General features: G+C 37.2%; 1 protein-coding gene across 1 annotated transcript in view; it reads left to right on the forward strand.

Moving 5' to 3' along the window:
- The window catches only part of LOC115213375 (polypeptide N-acetylgalactosaminyltransferase 2), a 158,698-nt gene that overhangs the window by 50,491 nt on the left and 89,802 nt on the right, over positions 1-18,405 (forward strand). The window lies entirely within an intron of this gene.

Genomic DNA, 18,405 nt, shown 5'->3' on the forward strand with positions numbered 1-18,405 from the left:
TAGATACATCATTTCTTAAATTATTATTTTAGTTGGTACAGCTTGATTTGTGATAAGTTGTACTGCTAGAAAAATGCTGCTCTACAGTGTACATTAACAGGAATTACATCTGCACTAGATTTTGAACAGTTCAGTTTCTGATTGTCATCAGATAGCTTATTCTTAAGCTTTATATATTAGCTTATTCTTAGCTATATAGAAAAGTCTCAGACAGAATCCAAACAAATAAGCTTTAAATATTAGCTTCTTCATTCATAGCTATTTACATGGTCCCAAATAGGATTCAAACAAGTAAGCTATATATATAAACTTGTACTTAGCGATGTACATGGTCCTAGATGGAATTGAAACTTATAAGCTTTATGTATGAAGTAAAGGTGATAAGGGTTTCAATGACTGAGCATTTGAACTATCTGATCATTGAATTAATGTGTTGTGGTTTGAGTATTCCACATACAGACATGCGTATTCTTAATGTAATTCTTTGGTAAAACCAGCATGACACTGTGTGGTGACAAGGCTGCACCTTTAAATTGCTGCTCGTACAATCTTTCCAACATGTTTCCACACAGTTTCAGTCTATTCAATTTCACTCGCAGGAATGAGTTGACTTACAGTTATGGTAAAAGGAATTCATGATGGTGATGCAAAGTTCTTAACCATTCAGCCTTGCTAAGAGTATAAGAGTAATGATAAGCATAAGCAGTTATCCATTTGTAGAAACTCTAAAGATAGCACAGAAATCATAATCTGAATAGCAATAACTCACCTCTGATGTTAAGGCATTTAATAAATGTAATGAATATTTTGTGCAGTACATGGACTTCATTTGATGTGTATTCTTAATGCTAGCTGTTCTTTCTAACACACTAAAATCATGGCTGTTCTTCCTCAATCTGCCAGAGATGTCACTGTATCTTTTGTGAGTACACAGCATTGATTGTTTTCCCATGCTATTCCTACACTCTGAGCAAGGACACTTCTCAGATGGGGTTGGGATTTTTGTGCTATACTTAGGTTGAGTGAATTAATTATAGCCCCTGCCCCATATCAAAATAAAGGTTCTTGTGCTTGCCAAATAAATCAATGTCAAGCTTAGTGAAAATACTTTTTTTTTTTAAATGAGGAGAGTTCTCACAATTCCGGCTAAAGGTCATATGAGTGTGTTTTTAATTATCATTTAATTCCTTCTGAACTGTGAACCCTTGGAAAGACTACTCTCTGTACATGTGCACACACCCAAACACTCACCCACCTGTGCATACATACACACACACAACACAATACATACACATGTATTCACATCACAATACACATATATAGACAGGCATGAGAGAGAGAAAGAGAGAGAGAACTGAGAGAGAGTTTTGATATTTGTTTAGAAAAAGATGCTTATACAGGCATGGATGTGATTTGTAAAATATCTTGTGGCTGAATATAAATATATGTGTATATATGAGATGTGTGTGTGTGCGTGTGTGCGTGTGTGTGTATTATTAATATGTTTATACCTACACTATAGACATATACACAAATAATATATATGTCTGTATGTCTGTGAGTGAATATATGTATATACTTCTATGTATAAAATCATACAGCACTTACTGGTATTTCCAGTATTGGCATGGATTAAATAGTTTGACAGGATCCAGTTGGAACACCCTTGTCATGCTCCAAAGCCTGATGTGGCATGGTTTCTTTAGTTAGATGTCCTTCCTTATGCCAACCATTTTATAGTGTACTGGGTGCTTTTTTCCATGGCACCAGCACTAGTGAGGTTACCTTGCAACTTGTAAGACTAAAGGGACACTTACACCTGAAAGAGAACAGGAGAGAGAGAGAGAGAGAGGGAGAGGGAGAGAGAGAGAGAGGGAGAGAGAGATGGTTTTAGGCAAGGTGATGAGAAAGAGTGAAGTATGAAAGCAGCACATTTATAGTTGCGAGCAGGTAACAAAAAGAGTAACAGTATGTAACTATAGGGAAAGGGAATATGAAAGGAATAGGAAAAAGGAAATAGATTAGTGTTAGTGGTTAGTGAGAAAGGGAGGGACAGCATGGTGAGGAAGATGTGATGAGTTGTCTAAGGAGAGACCCAGGATTCCAGCATTATAAGGGCAAGGATGGGGAAAGGCATGAGAAAAAGCAGATGAGGGTAGACACCATGCAGTCCTTAGGTCCATTGGATCCTGTCAAACGCATGCCAGTATGGAACCTGGACATAAACGATGATGAGATATACATATAGTATCATAATCATCATTATCATCACCATCATTCTACCTTTTCTTTTTGATATGACATACGACTTCTCATCGTCACTGTTATATCTGAATTGTAATAATATCAAATGTTCCTGATGTTCTTATTACTCTCCAACTGTGTATCTTCAACAAGCTCTCATTGATATCTCTATTCAATAATTCCTATGACCTGTACGCTATGACTGCGCATATGACACTCTTCTCAGACTGTTGTGTGCATGCTCATTTATACTAACTAGTATAGTTCATTTAGCCAATCATGGGCATGTAGAGATTCCCCATACAACACTTTTCATGCTGGCATGGGCTAGATGGGTCACCATTGTCCAAGTCAGCTCTTATTTGGAACTGCTGCTCTTCCAGGCAGGTTAGAGGATTTATATATTACTTGTATGCTTCATTTGTTTTTTTGTTTGATTTCTATGGCTAAATGCTCTTCCTTGGATCAAACACTTAACAGATTGTATCTATGCACTTTCGTCATGGTACCAACTTAGAGTAAGTACTGAGACATGGCAACTTCTCTGGTGCTGGTGCTATGATAAAATGCACTTGGTACATTGTTTTGTGTGGGAGTTCTTGAGCATAAAAAAGATGGACTTAGAATGATAATGATTGTAAGCACGTCTCTGATATCTATATATATACTGAGACCCCCTTTGGTCACGACTGACCATGGGATTGCACCTAGAAAGTTACCCTCCCAGGTACAAGTCCGGGCAAGGCTGTTTATGGAAGACCGGCAATCACCCATGCATACTGGCCTCCCCTCTCTGTGCTACCAGTGTTATCCGAGGGAAAGGCAAAGGCTGATACAGCTTGGCACCAGTGATGTTACAACTCATTTCTACAGGTGAGTGGAACAATGTGAAATAAAGCGTCTTGCTCAAGAATACAACATGCAACCTGGTCCGGGATTCGAACTCACAACCTCACAATTGTAAGCTCGACGCTCTAACCACTGAGCCATGCACCTTCACTATCTATATATATCTAGACATTACATATATATAAAGAAGGAGAGAGAAGCTAAAGGAAAAAGAGAAGGAAGAAGCTAAAGGAAGTAAAGAAAGAAGCCAAGAAAGATACACATGCACGCACACACACATACATATATATTTGTATATATATATACACAACATATGTACATGTATGTTTATGTCTGTATCTTTCTTGGCTTCTTTCCTTCCTTCTTTTAGCTTCTTCCTTTCTCTTTTTCCTTTAGCTTCTTTAATTCTTTCTTCTTTGTTTCTATATATGAGACAGATGCCCATAAATTATTAATTAGATAATTCTTTCTATCTTTGAATATATTAGTGTATGTGTTGTGTGAATGAGAGGATGTGCATGTATTTATGTATGTGTTGTGTGTGTAAGTTATAGTTATATGTACATACATCTCATTCTGTTTCTTGTATTAAAAAAATATCCTTAATCCATTCAACATGTAGTTCAAATCCCAGCTAATCCTTACAGTGTTCTTTCTGAAATAGCTTCTTTGCACCAGATTTGCCACACAAAAAAGTAACATAGCAAGAATGGTGAATGATGACAGATTTTTCTCTGTAACTGCAGGTAGCTTTCTTTGGCAGAACTGTTTCAGAGTTGGTAATTCAACTCTTGTAATCTTCATTTTATATCTTCTATATATTGCTTTTGATTATTCAGCCATTTATTTAATCAGAAGATTAAATTTTACTTCTCCCGTCTGTCTGTCTGTCTGTCGGTCTGTCTGTCTGTCTCTCCCTCCCTCCCTCCCTCACCTCTCATACCATCATCATGTCAGTCTGTCATTCTGTACTTCTTTTATTCAATCATTCTTTTACAAAGTCATTCCAGTCAGTTTTATGTGTTAATATTCTGTCTTTCAAGTTTTCCTTGAGTAATTCAGTCATTCTTTTATTCAATCGTTTGTTCATAGAGTTATCTCAGTAGTTGCTGTACTGGGTTTTTGTGTGTTAGTTTTCTATCATTCAGTAATTCACCAAATCTTTTATTCAGTCATTCATTCACATAGCTATTTCAATAGTTGCCGTGTCAGCTTTTTCTATGTTAATATTCTGTCATGTGAAGGCATGTGGTCTCATGGTTAGAGTGTTAGGCTTACAATCAAATTCTACACTGAGTGGTGCATTTTGCCCTCGGGCAAGGCACTTCATTCCACATCACTCCATTTGACTCAACTGAAAATGTTGAGAGAGGTGAGTGGGTATTGATGTTTGATCAAGATTACATTAGCCTCTAAAACAGTTAGCGAAAGCCTGGTGCATGCCACCAAGTCATAAATGTTTGTTAGTGATAGCTGAGTGTTATCCTGTCATTCAGTTTTCATTCAGCTGTTCTTTTATTCTTACATTCAGTCATTCTTTCACATAGTTATACCAGTAGTCGACATTTTGTGTTTTAATATTTAATTAACATAAGGTGGCGAGCTGGCAGAAACGGTAACATGCTGGGCGAAATGCCTAGTGGTATTTTGTCTGTCTTTACATTCTGAGTTCAAATTCCACCGAGGTCGACTTTGCCTTTCATCCTTTCGGGGTTGATAAATTAAGTACCAGTTGCATAGAGTATTGGGTGTCGATCAAATTGACTGGCTCCCTTCCCCAAAATTTCGAGCCTTGTGCCTAGAGTAGAAAAGACTATTTAATTAACATGAAGTTTCAGAAAATACTAGTCTGCTCTCTCTCTCTCTCTCTCTTCATCTCTCTCCCTCTCTCTTTTTGTTTGCTTCTCTCTTTCTCTCACATACATAAAACATACACACATACCTTTTGAACTCATGGATTGTAAGTAAATCTGTTTTATTCTCATGATAAATACATTGATTATTAAGAAAGGAAAAAAAGTAGGTATAGGGAGTGTTAGAGAAGGAGAGAGAGAGAGAGAGATGAGAAGGTCAGGTTACTAAGAATAAAGAACTCAGTGTGAGTGACAATAAATTTAACATATCTTTTACTTATTTCAGTCATTAGACAGGGGCCATGCTGGGGCACCACCTTGAAGAATTTTTAGTCAAATGAATCAACCCAGTTCTTATGTTTTTAAGCTTGGTACTTATACTATTAAACTCCTTTGCCAAACTGCTAGGTTATAGAGATGTAAAGAAGCCAGTACCAGTTGTCAAGCGGTGGTAAGGGACAAACACATACACACATGCATACACACTCACGCACAAACACACAGTGAGCTTCTTTCTGTTTCTGTCTACCAAATCCACTCACAAGGCTTTGGTTGACCTGAAGCTATTGAAGAAGACACTTGCCCAAGGCGCTACACAGTGGAATTGAACTCAGGAACCATGTGTGTGGTTGGGAAGCAAATTTCTCACCACACAGCCACACCTGCACCTAATTCTAACAAAATTCATGTTTCACCAATGACTATCAAGGACTGCTCAACAGCCATCATCATTATCATTATCATGGCATATGTATTTTTGTTTACTTGTTCTATCATAGACAATATATACATGTGTGTGTGTGTGTGTGTGTGTGTGTGTGTGTTAGTATCAGTATAAAGTATCAGCCCAATATTAAGGTTAGTTCTTCTCTGCCTTTCTCTTTCTCTGTTCCAATCTACCTGCCTAGCTATCTACCATCCTCCCTCCGACCCTACTTGGGTTGTACCTGTCTGTAATTCAAAGACTTGTCTTATATGTTAGTGCTGATTCAACCTGAAAATTGTATTAAGGGTGCACACATCTTTGGAATACTCAGCCACATATGTTAAATTCATAAGTAGGAGTTTAATTGATTGAATAACTGAATGCTCATTGTCAAGATTAGCAGAGAATCAACCAGATTTTCCCATTTTCTTACACTTTAGGTTTTCCTGTAAATATTGTCACAATATGTTGAGATGCATGCATGGCTGTGTGGTAAGAAGTTTGCTTCTCAACCTCATGGTTTTAGGTTCAGTTCCACTGCATGGCATCATGGTCAAGTGTTTTCTACTATAGCCTGGACTAAACAAAACCTTCTGAGTAGATTTAAGGATTTCATAGATGGAAACTGAAAGAGGCTTGTCATGTGTGTATGTGTGTGTATTAGCAGAAATGTTAGCACGCTGGGCAAAATGCTTAGCGGTATTTTGTCTGCCGTTACATTCTGAGTTCAAACTCTGCCGAGGTCAACTTTGCCTTTCATCCTTTCTGGGTTGATAAATTAAGTACCAGTTACACACTGGGGTCGCTGTAATCGACTTAATCCCTTTGTCTGTCCTTGTTTGTCCCCCCTATGTCTAGCCCCTTGTGGGCAATAAAGAAATAAAAAAATATATATATATATACACGTGTGTTACTGTTTCCTTGGCTTGCTATAATGTGATAATTGCAGATGAATGTAACAATCATGCAAGTAGTGTCCTTCATTGAAACATGTCTGTGAAACATGTCTGGTCATGGGGAAATAATACTTTGCTTGGAAATGAGTGAGGGCTGGCTATAGGAAGAGCATGTGTCCTTGAAAATCTGCTGCAACAAATTCTGCCTAAGCTATGCAAGTATGGAAAAGTGAACATTAGAATGATAATGATGTTGATAGCTTTTACATATAAATCTTTTGTAGCACTTTAGAATAGGATATTCATGAGCTATGGTCCTTTTGACTTGCAGCTCATTACAGTAGCCAGTTGTAACACGGTAGGCTTGAGTGTGTATCTTTGGTACTGACTTTGTACTGGTTTTACTGCCAACACTTTCTTGCAGTCCTTTTAAAACCTTCCATGAAAAATTTATTGCATTTTTGCATATATCTCTTTTCTTTACTTGAGAAGATAAAGCTTTCATCTTTTGTTTATCGCAGATATTATGTCTTTTATATATCTATATGTCTATATATATAATATTAATGCTATTGACAGTTGTCATTTCTCTGTGTAACTGCAGGTGAGTGAAAACTGTTAAATTGCTTTTACAGTATTTCACTGCCTGCTATATTCAAAGAAAGGTTGGAACAGTAACTGAAATTGTTGTTTAGCTCTAGGCCAGTGCTTTTCAAACTTTTTGCTGGAGCGGAACCCCAAGGAAACATTCCACTGGCTCGAGGAACCCCTGTGCAATAATTTAATAGTCTTATGCACACATATCTGCACAGGAGAATTAAAAATTACTGCCGATTTTAGCAGTTTTGTAACTTCTTGTGGAACCCCTGGACTGTACTGGCGGAACCCTGGTTGAAAACCACTGCTCTAGGCCAACACTGATTTGAGCAAAATCTTTCCAGCCAAGAATGTCCCAATTTTTTTCCAGGTTAATATATAGAAAGCTACATTATGCATTGTGACTTTACTTCTTTAAGATGGCAGAGTGGTGTTTGAGGGAGATTAAGCTGGTATTTCTAACAGTTTGTAGGTGCAGGCATAACTGTGCGGCAAGAAGTCTGCTTCTCTGCCATATGGTTTTGGATTCGGTTGCATTGGGCAAAGGTCTTCTGCTATAGCCCCAGGTTTACCAAAGCCTTATGTGTAGATTTGGTTGAGAGAAAATGAAACAAGGCTCATCGTATGTATAGTTGTGTGTGTGTGTGTGTGTGTGTGTGTGTGTGTGTGTGTGTGAATGTCCCCTTGCTTTGACATCACTTTATAGTTGCATACATCATCATGGCACAAGTGATGCCCTTCATATCCATTAGCAAATAATATATTACTTAGAAACAGATGAGAGTTTGTCATGGAAAGGGCATCCAGATGTAGAAAATCTGCCACAACAAATTCCATCCTGTGTGAATATAGAAAGGAGGATGCTAAATCAATGATGCTCAATGATGATGAACATTCACTTAGAGGATTCCTTGTAACTAAAGTGGTTTGCATTATTTTTTGTAGTTTTTATGAGAAAGTTGTAGGAAAGCCTTCTGGGCTTAATGCAGTGTTGAGGTTAGTTAGTTTTCAATTGCAGCTATTACATCAGTTTGATGCCAATAATATAATTGATGGTTGCTGTTTTTCTATGCACTGTTGAAAAACTCCAATAGCACAGTTGTTTGAATACAGCTTAGATTGACCAATACTGTGTATGTGAAATTTGTTAGACAGAAACTGTAGAGAAGTCCTTTGTTTGTCTGTGTGTGTGTGTGTGTGTGATGATTGTCAACAAGCAGTCATTTTGCAGTCTTATGTTGGTGAAGGTTGGTGACCAGAAGAACATCTCACTGTAGAAAATCTGCTTGAACAAATTTTGTTTAACCCATACAGTATGGAAAAGTGGACATTAACAGTGATGAAGAATATATATCATCATCATCATTTAACCCTTTAGTGTTTGCATTATTCTACCCAAATTAATGCTTTTTTATCCACATTGTTTTGAACTAATCATGCATTATCTTGTAACTGAGAATTTGATGAGGTAGCTGTTAATTTTTAAAACGACATTGTAGGGTTGGTGTGAGAGACCAGATCTGGCCAGTTTGAACATAAAACAGGCAGAATACCTTTGGCCGGATATGGCCGGTTTAAATGCTAAAGGGTTAATGTCCGTTGTCTATGCTAGTTTGGGTTTGACAGTGTAACCAGAGCTGGCAAGCTGTGTGTGTGGGGGGGTGGATGGGGGTGGGAGCTGCACCAAGCTCCAGTCTGGTTTGGCCTGGTTTTCACAGCTGGTTACCTTTCCTAATACCAACCATTTTACAGAGTGTGCTGGATGCTTCTACATGGTGCTGCAATATAAAATGAAACAAATATAAGTATGAAGATATTGGTGTCACATTTATTATCTAGTTATGATTGTTCTCTTTTACTCTTTTACTTGTTTCAGTCATTTGACTGCGGCCATGCTGGAGCACCGCCTTTAGTCACCCAAATCGATCCCAGGACTTATTCTTTGGAAGCCCAGTACTTATTCTATCGGCCTCTTTTGCCGAACCGCTAAGTGACGGGGACGTAAACACACCAGCATCAGTTGTCAAGCAATCTTGGGGGGACAAACACAGACACACAAACACACACACATACACATTATATATATATACATATATATGACAGGCTTCTTTCAGTTTCCGTCTACCAAATTCACTCACAAGGCATTGGTCGGCCCGGGGCTATAGCAGAAGACACTTGCCCAAGATGCCACGCAGTGGGACTGAACCCGGAACCATGTGGTTGGTTAGCAAGCTACTTACCACACAGCCACTCCTGCGCCTATGATTGTTCTCTTTTACTCTTTTACTTGTTTCAGTCATTTGACTGCGGCCATGCTGGAGCACCACTTTTAGTCGAGCAAATCGACCCCAGGACTTATTCTTTGGAAGCCTAGTACTTATTCTATCGGTCGCTTTTGCTGAATCGCTAAGTTACAGGGACATAAACGCACCACCATCGGTTGTCAAGCGATGTTGTGGGGACAAACATACACACACACACATCATCATCATCATCATCGTTTAACATCCGTTTTCCATACTAGCATGGGTTGGACGGTTCGACTGGGGTCTGGGAAGCCAGGAGGCTGCACCAGGCTCCAGTCTGATCTGGCAGTGTTTCTACAGCTGGATGCCCTTCCTAACCCCAACCACTCCGTGAGCGTAGTGGGTGCTTTTTATGTGCCAGGGGAGTCTGGCAGCAACCACGATTGGTTGGTGCTTTTTACGTGCCACCGGCACGGAAGCCAATCAAGGCGGCGCTGGCATCGGCGCGGCGCTGAGTAACATATAATATAGTTATATCTCATTATATCTCATTTAACATGCTGGAACATATACAAACAATGATTATGCAAAGTCATGTGATATTAAAAGGAAACCCGAACCTGTCATTTCACTGTGATTTTTAAATAGCTAAGTACATGTATGTTTATGTATACATGTGTAAGTATGTGTGCTTGCATTGCATGTTTGTCTCCACGTATTTTTGCTTTGACACTGTTTGGGCAGTGGTTACAAAGTTTACTTCTCACATAAGCAAAATATCTGGCAGCTCAGCAGTTTGTGCAAAGATGTTGCATGTGTCTTTACTTGGAAACAAGTTGATATCAAGAATGACACCTGATAATGCTTGTGTAACACATGTTAGTATGAAAATGCAGGTGTTGAAACAGTGATTAATGATATAAGGACCTGCTGTGAGTGAATCAACTCCTTCAAGCAATGATCCTGTTTTAATAATGCACCAAAGCATTCCTTTTGCAAATCTGTATGATGCTGTTTTATTGTTTTCAGTTTGTAGGAACTGACATGTTTAACATATTCCCACTCTATCCCACCACAACCATCATCATCTTCATAATTTTTCTGTCCCTTGATTTAATATTTCTTTGAACTTTGACCTTTCTAACAACATATTAAATGAATGTTGCTTGCATTGTTCACATAAATTCCTTCATCTTTATTCTTTTATTAATGTCAGTCATTAATTAGACTGTGATTTTGAAGGGTCATCACCATCAAAAGTTTAGTCAATCACACTGACACACCGCCACCTACTGATTTTATTGCTCTCTATTACACCTAGAACTATCACCTGCTGGGCAATCATGCTACCTATTGATTATAGTGTCATTGTTTTGCTTAGAAAAAAAATTGTAATAATCTCAAACTGTAGTTGTTTTACTTAATTTCAGCAAACTTTCTAGAAATTGAGGTTTGAGAGAGTTTAATTACTTAAAAAAAACTTTTTTTTAATAGATCTTAAGATTCAGGGGCCTTGGTATCCTACATCTTCAGTTCTACTATGTTTGAGTAAAATATATATATATATATATATATATATATATATATATATATATATATATATATTTTCATATTGGTTGAATGTATGTAGCAAAGTCTCTTAGATGGAGTATTTTTACTCTAACTACAGATATCTGCAGTTTAAAAGTTTAATTTTTGTTAGATCAGTAAAGGGTAAAGACCCCCTTCGGTCATGAATGACCATGGGATTGCACCTAGAAAGTTACCCTCCTAGACACAAGTCCGGGCAAGGTTGTTTATGGAAGACCAGCAGTCGCCCATGCATACCGGCCTCCCCTCTCCACGCCACCAGTGTTATCCAAGGGAAAGACAAAGGTCGATACAGCTTGGAACCAGTGACGTCGCAACTCATTTCTACAGCTGAGTGAACTGGAGCAACGTAAAATAAAGTGTTTTGCTCAAGAACACAACATGCAGCCCGGTCCGGGATTCGAGCTCACAACCTCACGATCGTAAGCTCGACGCTCTAACCACTGAGCCATGCGCCTTCATGATCAGTAGAGGCATCTATAAGGTGGTCATCCTGAGGTTGTTATTCTCTGTGGTCCTGTTCAGTATCGCTCTAACTTCATGTCAGTGCATGTAATTTCATGTTTTATTCTTTTCTTTTACTTGTTTCAGTAATGTGACTGTGGCCATGCTAGAGCACCGTCTTTGTCATGTCAGTACATGTTCTAAATAAATACTGTACTATTCTGTGCTAATTTAAAAAAAAAGAAATGTGATTGTTGCTAGGTTTGCCCTTTTGAGGGATTAAATTCCTTTTAAGTTATTTTACTTAGAGCTCCTGTCCCAGGCATTCCATTATTGTTATTTTGAACCATGGCATTCATGGAATTACTGAAGCATACCTGTTCACAGAATGAGCCTTTACAACCCAACCTATCTTTGACAGGGCTTGGCAGTGTTTCATTATTTTATACGTTTGCTATATCTGTAATCATATTTTAGATAGTATCTGTAAAGTGATTGAAGCTCTGTGGCTTCTATTATTGATTTAAGTTCTCTTTGACCTTTTTCTTGCTGGTACTAATGGTGGTGGTGGTGGTGGCCGTTGTTTGATTGTTATTAATGTTATCCCTTATGGCAGCATTGATTTCCCTTTTGTTATTGGTGAATTTCTTTAAAACTATTTTCTTCTCTGTTTTCTCTATTTTTGTCATTGTCATTAGTAAGGGTGGAGGTAGTAGTGTTTGTATTGTTAGCTTCTTTGTTGACATCATCATCTTTCTTTGAGGTGGCATTGTCACTGTGATCTATCTATATGTGTATTTACTGAATTTATATTAGTAGTTGCTGTAGTGACAGTACCAGCCAGTATTTTGATCATGGTAGTTTCTCATAATACCATCCAATATCCAGTATATGGCTTAGCCATAACATATATGACCAACAAAATTTGTTTTCTTTCTTTGAATCTATTCTATGGAGCTTTGATATCCATAGGTCTTCAGGGCATCTCCTAAGTTTGTAAGCAGCAGATTGCTCTGAAATAGCTTATGCCTGGAGAAACAAATACAGTTTCTCAATTTGCCAGCTTTGTTTCATTGGTTAAAAGAAAAAAAAAATTTACTTTTCTATTGGAAAACACATGCAAAGAAAATGAGCTGATATTAAGGATGGCTGGAGAAAGAAGCAAGGGGAAATTTTGCTTTTCAAATGAGAGGAAGAAAAAGGGGAAAAGTAGTTTTTCTATGCAGAAGTGGGAGAAAAGACAACAAAAGTAAGACCGTGCTGATATGTGGATTAAAAGAGTAAAGTGCTATTATGCAAAAGTTTTGCAGTAATTAAGTACTATTATTAACATTACAATTACTATACTTAGTTATAATTTTATTTTGTCATTTAAAGTTTTTATGTGTTTACTTAAAAGAATAGAAAAAATAAATTATCTTTTGAAATTCTGACTCAAAGACTTTTAAGGTCTCTTGAAAAGAAAAAAAACAAACAAACAAAACTTCTCAGAAAATGTTTAAATGCAGCTGTTAGTGTATATAGAAGTAACATCAGGCCATCAGCAAGGTTTTATTGTATATGTTTTAGTATGATTTAGTATGATGGAAATTTATTGCGGAAAATAGATATTGTAGTTTGTTACATAGAGAAGAAAGATAAGCTCAACTTTGCTGAATGTCTTTTATTTATTAATTGCATATATATGGGTTTGAGTGAGTGAGTGAGTGAGTGTGTGAGTGTGTGAGTGTGTGTGTGTGTGTGTGTGTGTGTGTGTGTGTGTGTGTGTGTGTGTGTGTGTGTGTCTGCCTGTCTGTGTGTCTGTCTTTCTGCATATATCATCATCATTATCATCTAGCATCCGCTTTTCTATGCTTGCATGGGTCAGATGAAATTTATCTAGGTAGTTTTTCTACAGCCAGGTGCCCTTCCTGTCACCAACTCTCACCTGTTTCCAAGCAAAATAATATTTCCCATGGCCAGGCATGTTTTTCTCGGAAAACTGGGAACAATGCCAATTTGATGGTGATTCTTGTTTACAACCACCCTATGATGTCACGACAAGAATACACAATAACACACACGATCGGCTTCTTTCAGTTTCCATCTACCAAATCCATTCACAAGGCTTTGGTCAGTTTGAAGCTGAAGTAGAAGGCATTTGCCCAAGGTACCATGCAGTGGGACTGAACCTGAGACCATCTGGTTAGGAAGCAAGCTTCTTAACCACACAACATCCATATTACTTGTTGAGTCTAGAGGGAGAGGCAGAGGCTATGATCCTTGCAGGCCTTCTGAGGGTCTAATGCTGTTAACATTCTGTTTAAACTGTTGCCAGTGAACACTTGCAGAAAAGGCATGCACATGCAAGAGATTCCAAAGGGTCCTTGACGTTCTGGAGAGGAAGGTCTGGCATGATGGTTAGTGTGGGCCTATGGGTAGATGATTGTGGTTGCAGGAGAGGAGTAAATGTTAAATTGGGTTTATTATTTTAAAATCAGTTTAAGAATGATCACTGGACATATGCTGACGGGTCAGCTCAGTAATGACTGCTGAGTGAAATGTATTATAAATTTTATATCAATTGAGACTTTCAAGTTTTGTCTAAGATCTTATTCACTCAATCTGGTTTAATGAGCCATTATTGGGTGAAACTTCAAGATCCGATGAACATAAAATTTACAATATATAGGGTTGTGTGCGCGTGTCTATATGTCACTTTATAACTTCTGCTGATGCTATGTGGCTATGTGCTAAGATGCTTGTTTTCCACCCACATGACTCCAGGTTCAGTCTCTCTGCATGGCACCTTGGGCAAGTGTTTTCTACTATAGCCTTGGGCCGACTAAAGCCTTGTGAGTGGATTTGATAGACAGAAACTGAAAGAAGCTTGATTTTTATATATATATATTATATATATATATAATATATATATATATACATCTTAATAATACCAAAACACTAGAGATGTTTGTGTGTACCCGAAATATCTCAGAAATAGTATATTTTATCTTAATTTTTTTGCATATTTATTTTCATACTTACCTTCAGCAGTGCAGTACAAATTTTTGTAGTATTTTGTAGTAAATGAAAACAATCAATTTTTGTTTATTTCTTGACGAAAAAAATACATGGCTTCCATGATGTCAACACACACATTTAATGAATGTCATGGCTGTCAATCAACACAAACACGCATCCGCTATCTGTGACATATACACACACATAGACTTCGCGTTGTCTTAGAAAAAAAAAACTTCAACTTTTTGACGTACACAATATTTTAATTGTTTAGAAATATTTTTAACTGAATGTGATTTCAAAAATGTAAGTTGTTTCTACAGTAAATATTTATATTTTAGCTTTCTTTAAACAGACAATATTTTTATGTTTTTTAAAATTATTTTCAAGTGAATGGTGATCTTTTGCTTGTCATCTGGAGTTCATTAATTTCTGTAAAATTTTTTATTTATTTTCTTTTATTTTAAAGTGAAAGATGTATGTATGTGTATATGAAATAGATGTGTGTGTGTTGTGTGAAAGAGAGAGTGAGTGAAGGGGTGTGTTGTCATGTATATGTACATACATCAATACATATTCGTATGTCTTTTTTGTATGTATGTGTGCGTATGTGTCAGAGAGAGTGTGTGAGTGACCATGTTCTCATGTATGTGTAAGTGACACTTTTTCTTTCTTTCTCTCTCTCTCTCTCTCTCACAAACACACATGTCCAGACATTTTTCACTTTCTCTTCTCTTTCACATTAAAACAAAATTAAATAATTAAAGAATTTTTGTGGAAGTTAACGAACAAAACCAGCTAACCCAGATGACATTCCTGAGAGTCAAAGTGACAGTTCTGAGAGTTAAAGCGAAAGATCACCCTAAGGGAATACTATTACAAAAATTTTTTGGAGTGCATTCAACGTATCTCATTGTTAAAGATTTGGCTGCTATTTCTAGCATGCCTTCTACCATGTAACAGCTATTTACAATAAAGGACCCAAAATACCTGTTGCATAGGGTGTGTAAGAAATAGTAGCTAAATCTTTCCTTTTCTGGGGAAAGGAGCTGTTTACACGTGATTTGGATGTCGCATTCGTTGAAAGCATGTGAAATAACCTGGAAAAGAAAAAAAAACCCATGAAACAAAACTCTGTTGCTGGGAAACTCAGACTTTCCAGGTGACTCGATGAGTCAATTAATGATCTTATCAGTGGCCAGCAAGTAATAGAAACCATATAGGTAAAACTTAATATAGATATATAAATACTTATATGCACCCTGATACCGTCGGTATCTACATATCAAATTTGAGTGCAATCAGATGGAGGATACTCAAGATCCTAGAAGACACACACACAGACAGACAGAACGGATTTTATATAATAGATAATTATAATTAAGGGTATTGAGAAACAGCTCTTACATGCTAGAGATAGACATCAAATGAGTCTAAAAACTACTTCAAATTACACTCCATGAGTACAAGGTTGAAAGCAAGGAAATGAATAAAAGAGATTTAGTAAAAATATTTTTTTGAGGTTTATTCTCGATCATCCGATTTCTGGTTGAGTAATACAATTACTTTAGCGTCATCAGTAGAATATACCAAAAGTATATAAATGTAAATATATACACATACCCATACAAATACATGCATATATATATATATATATATATAATAAATATTAGGGAATAAATCCAAATTTACAGGGAAAAAATCAGATTTAGGATTAAATCCAATTTTATAGTAAAATATTATATAATATTAATTAGAGACAAAACCACTATTTTGTAAAACAAACAAGAAACAATTGTAGTGGCGTTTTTTTTTACTTTTTATTAAAATTTTATGTATTGATTAAGTCTTTCCTTGTTTGTTTTACAAAATAGTGGTTTTGTCTCTAATTAATATTATATATATATATATATATATATATATATATAATATATATATCATCTTCATCATCGTTTAACATCCGCTTTCCATGCTAGCATGGTTGAACAATTTGACTGAGGACTGCTGAACCACATGGCTGCACCAGGCTCCAATTTGATCTGGCAGAGTTTCTACAGCTGGATGCCCTTCCTAATGCCAACCACTCTGTGTGTGTAGTGGGTGCTTTTACATGCCATGTTTTTACATGTGCCAGCAGCACAAGTGCCAGTAAGGCGCGCTGGTAATGACGATGCTTGAATGGTGCTTTTTACGTGCTACTGGCATGGGAGCCAGTTTGCTGCTCTGGCAACGATCATGCTCGGATGGTGCTCTTAGTGCTCCACTAGCATGGATGCCAATCATCGAATTTGATTTCAATTTCACTTGCCTCAACAGGTCTTCGCAAGCAGAGTTTAGTGTCCAATGAAAGAAAGGCACACATAAGTGGGCTGGTTACATCCCTGATATAGGCCACCGGGTTATGGTCTCACTTAGCTTGCTGGGTCTTCTCATGTACTGCATATTTCCAAAGGTCTCGGTCACTAGTCATTGCCTCGGTGAGGCCTAATTTTCGAAGGTTGTGCTTCGCCACCTCATCCGAGGTCTTCCTGCATCTACCCCTTCCATTATGTTTGTTTAGATCCCAGCAGTGGAAGTTCCAAATGCATATAAATGCTAAACCACAATAGATAGCCTCAGGAAACACTTTATTGCATCAGTTACAAATTACAGATAACTAGTAACTTCTTACAATAAAGTGTTCCCTGAAGGTCTGTTGTGGTTGAGCAGCTATATGCACTTGCAACTTTCATTGCTGGGCTCCAAAGAACCATAATGGTGAAATGTGTGTAAGAATTTTAATATAAGCTTATGTTTATTCTTATTTTACCTATGCATATATTGAGGCACAAGCATGTGTTTAAGAAATGCCCTTTGCAACCCAAGGATTCTGGGTTTGATCCCACAGCATAGTACCTTTGGCAAAATATCTTCCACAGTAACATTGTGCTGATCAGTACCTTGAGAGTGGAAGTTTAAGCAGAGGGAAACTGTCTCTTTTAAATGAATAATTCTTTAATATAATGCATGCAGTGTGTGTGTGTGTGTGTGTGTGTGATGCATGATGCCAGAGGCACTGTTCTCTGTCCTTTTCAGTATCTTCTATAAGAAGGGTGAAGGGGTCTGATGTTGAAAGACCTGAAACTGTCTAAGAGCCCAGAAACATCATTGATGATGCATTCCAGAGCATCTGTGAGATGTATCTAGAAACTACATTTAAGGTTTGGAAATAATATGGAGTAGTCATGGCTGGATTACTCTTTGATCCTAAGTTTGCTAACTTGGCACAAAACACCACCACCAACAACTGATAAAAGATTTCTTAAAAGAAAGTTTAGTAAATGAAGTCAACAAAACCAAGCCCATGGAAATAATGATGCTGTGGCCTGAATGTGTATGTAATGTTCACTATAAAATTTTATATATGGGAAGAATTTGCCTGCCGTACTTGTTATTTTGTGTTAATGAAGTGAGTAGGTGATTAGTACCTACATTCATAAATGGATTGAGGTATAATCTATGAAAAAAAAAAAAGGGGGTTTGACCCTGACATTAACAGTTGTAGTATTTTACTAGAAATTTTCTCTTAGAGTATTTCAGCCTTTTTTGTGCTGTACCAGTCATTATATTTCAGAGTGACCATGCTCCTGGATAGGTTGCCTTTGCCGCAGTCATAGAAGCCACATCTTTTTGAAGGTAGCTCTTTGTATTAGAATAAGAGTAGATTAACAGTTTTGTAAAGCTACAAGGCAGTTGGTTTGTGAATGAGGCAGCATTTTAGCTGTGAGGCGATACTGGAAATGGTAATGGTAGTGTTTGTGAAAGTGACAGAGATGAAGTATTAGATGCAGTAATGGTTTTGATGGTTGTAGGAATGATGATGGTGGTAGAAGTGGTGGTAGTGGTACTAATAGTAATTGATGCAGTGTTGTTGGGAGATGATAATTATGGTAGTAATGGTGGTGGTTGATGATAATTGTGATAGTAGTGGTGGCAATGTC

The sequence above is a fragment of the Octopus sinensis genome, linkage group LG6, assembly GCF_006345805.1.
Source record: "Octopus sinensis linkage group LG6, ASM634580v1, whole genome shotgun sequence".
In the NCBI taxonomy this organism is placed as follows: domain Eukaryota; kingdom Metazoa; phylum Mollusca; class Cephalopoda; order Octopoda; family Octopodidae; genus Octopus; species Octopus sinensis.